Here is a 3,521-nt window from a genome sequence, read left to right as displayed (position 1 = left end):
CTCTCTGTCTCTCTGTCTCTCTCTCTGTCTCTCTGTCTGTCTCTCTGTCTCTCTCTCTGTCTCTGTCTATGTCTCTGTCTCTCTGTCTCTCTCTCTCCTGGTTCTGTCCTCCCTCTCAGTTGTGTGCATATCCATGTAAATGTATATATCCATATAGAAAATGTAAACATAACCTGGAGGCTTGAAGAGAGATGCTGATAGATATTGCTGGAATCTTGCCTATTCCTCTCCAAGAGAGGCTTTGATTCTTCACTTAGAAGATCAAGAGAATCGACAGTTCTTCGTTTCTGTTTATGCTTCTCTATATTTATTGCATTTGTCATTTCTTACAGCACAGTCATCTTCTATTACATTCATGTTCCACAATTTGTTTGATTGATCTCCAATCAAGGGGTATTTACAGGTTTATAACTCTTTATCACAAAAAAAAAGTGTTGTTACAAATATTTTGGTGTTTCTGGGGACTTTCTTCTTATCAACTACATTATTTTCTTATAAAAACAACCAACCAATCAGAAACCCAAAACCAAAAACAACGTTGGCCCTTGAAGCTACTGCCTTCTGTTCCTGCCACCACCAAAGTTTCCACAGGAGTAATTTCCACTTGATAATTTCACTTTTGCATCACCCACTCATACGCTTATCTTCTTTTAAATCTTCCTACTACCACGACCACTCTACTGAAACTTCCTCTGAAGGCCACAAAATGAGCTGTACTGCCACATGCAGAATCATCAGAGGCCATCCACTGTAACCAATTTCCCTTCCCAACCACTTGACAAGTGGCTGGTCAGCCTTCACGGTGAAGATGGCCATTGAGGGAGAATCCATTGCTTCCAGAGAGAGCCCCTTTGACTTTGGACAGCTCTGTTAGGAAGGCTGGCCTGACATCAAGTCTAAATGTGCCTTTTAGTGACTTTCATATTTTTTACTATTCGAGGCCACACAGAACAAACCTACTGCTGTATCTCTTATATGCCAGGCACTGTGCAAAGTACCTGAGACACAAAGAAAGGAAAAAGATAGTCCTTCCTCTCAAGGAGCTCACAGTCTAATGGAAAGACAACATGTACAAACTATTCTTCCTCTATAAAATACTTCAAGACAGACATCAAACACCCAAAACCCTCTCTTCTCTTGACTTCAGACTTCTTTTCAGGTGGCATGCACTTGAACTGGGATGGTTGAGTGGCAAAGAGGCTAAAAGTGGAGCTGAGGGTACCTTAGTTCTGCCACTGACTTGGGTGACCTTGGGTAAGTCTTGGGTTTCAGTTTTCTCATCTGTCAAATGAGGGCATCGGACTAGCCGACCTCTAAGTTTCCTTCACCACTGTGGCTCTCCTCTCATTAATGTCTTTTCTAAAATGTAGTGTGTAGTAACAGCTTTCTGTCAGCCTCTGCAGTCCTAATCTTCCTGAAGTTGATGATACCATTGGGTTTTCCTCCCCTGCACCAGCCCTTCTCCCCTCAGGTCATCTTGCCTTTGCCCAATGCCTTTCTGCCATTTCTCTGATGGGCTCAGCTCTTTCTTCTCTGCAGGTCCCTCCCCCCCTCCCAACTCCCTAAATGTGAGTTTCCCCTAAGGTTTTGTCCTCAGGGCTTTCCTCTTCTCTCTACATTTGTCATCCACAGCCACAGCATTCACTAACACCTCTACGGCACTAAAGGTCCCGTCCACATAGCTGACAAGCCTGTCAGTCTCATCTTCAACATCTCTGTATCTCTGGCCTGGATCAACTTCACAGGAATGAGATGGGGGGAATCCTCGCCAGACAGCAGTTCTCCAGGAAGACTGCAAGCTGTGTATGAATTAACAATGGGATATGGGCGAGGTTTTTTGTTTATCTTTTTTTTTCTTTAAGGAAAAAATACAATTGGGGTGGCTAGGTGGCGCAGTGAGTAGAGCGCTGGCCTTGGAGTCCGGAGAACCGGGGATCGGTTTCTGCCTCAGATACTTAACGCCCACACACCAAAAAAAAAAAATGGCTTGTAACCTTGGGCAAGTTACTTAACCCCAATTGCGAAAGAAAGAAAGGAAGGAAGGAAGGAAGGAAGGAAGAATACAAACCAAAAATAAGGAGAAGATCGCCAAGGGTAGAGGACAGTGGGACTACTGAATTAAGGAAGGAAGGAAGGAAGGAAGGAAGGAAGGAAGGAAGAATACAATCCTAGAATAAGGAGATGATCGCCAAGGGCACATGACAGTGGGACTACTGTGTTCAGTACTGAGCGGGACATTTTAGGAAGGGCATTGCTAAGCTGGGGACTTCTAGGCGGTAGAAGGAATGCCTTTATTAAAATCTCTTCTACTGCACACCTGCTAGGTTGTCAGCAAGACGTTGCTACTCCAGGAGCACGTGAGGGGAGCTCAGCACTGCCGGAAGCAGGGGTTTTGTTGGTTTGTTTTCTACTTTTTTCAATTTTAGGGCTCAGCCCCTAATGATCAGATTCACAAATCAAACCTGCAGATAGCAGCGAATCAAGGAAGGGAATGAGGCGGAGTGGGAGAAGATACATTCCCAAGGTCGTGGGAGAACTGGGAGAAAATGGCAGATCCCACACTAGGGTCCAAGACCAGAGCTGCCCTCCTTCCTCGAGATCCAAGAACCCCTGGTACCCCTGCAGACTCTGCTGAGGACCCACCTCGCAGGTGCAGCCTCTCCAGATGCTCCGAATCTTATCTGCAGGGAAGGCAAGCTCTAGAAAACCACCTTACCCCAGAGGGGATGCGGGAATCTCGGGTCTGCGGGCATCGCGGGGCCGGAGGGGATGTGGACATCCTTGGGCTTCGAGGGGATGTGGGCATGGTGGGACCAGAGGGGCTGCGGGACTGCGGGGCTAGACGGGCGATCGGGGAGACTGGGCACCCGGGGTCTGCGTGGGGGGTGGGGGCTCTAACAGGTACGGGATGACAACCTGCCAGCACCCAGGTTGTCCGGCAGCCGCCTTCGGGGCGCCCTCCTAGAGTGGAAGCGCCCTGAGGGCAGGGGCTTCTGGTCTCCAGGACTTTGCACACACCGAGCCCAGCTGAAGTGGCTCCATTTTACGTAGAGGGAAACTGAGGCTCAGGGCCAGGGGGCGAAGTGGACGAAGCGCGGAGTGAGCCCAGATTGCGGGTGGCTTCGGGCCGCGGTGCAGCGCTGCCTTCCAGCAGCCCTGGAGTTAACGCTGACACAGGTTTGCTCCGACCTCACCAAGAGGGCGCCGCAGGAGGGACCGCACGTCCGCCGCGGTGACGCAGAGGGGGCGGAGTCTGGGGCGGAGCTCGGGGCGGGGCCTTGGAGGGAGGGGCGCTAGGAGGCGGGGCCGGAGGGCGCGGCTGTCAGGCTGCCTGGAGGTGGCCGGGTGGGGACGGAGCGCTGGCGGTGACTTGGCGGCGGCGGCGGCGGCAGGAGCAGCCTCGGCGGCGGCGGCCCCGAGATACCGGGCGGGCGGCAGGAGCCGAGGAAGCCCCCGAGGCGGTGGCCGCGCGCGGGCCCCCCACCCACCCCCCTGCCCCCAACCCCCCACGACGCGGCGCC

Source organism: Petaurus breviceps, unplaced genomic scaffold (assembly GCF_028583685.1).
Source record: "Petaurus breviceps papuanus isolate PSGF00001 unplaced genomic scaffold, PetGlider_PUasm1.0 218, whole genome shotgun sequence".
NCBI lineage: Eukaryota > Metazoa > Chordata > Mammalia > Diprotodontia > Petauridae > Petaurus > Petaurus breviceps.
This window is presented reverse-complemented; position numbering follows the sequence as displayed.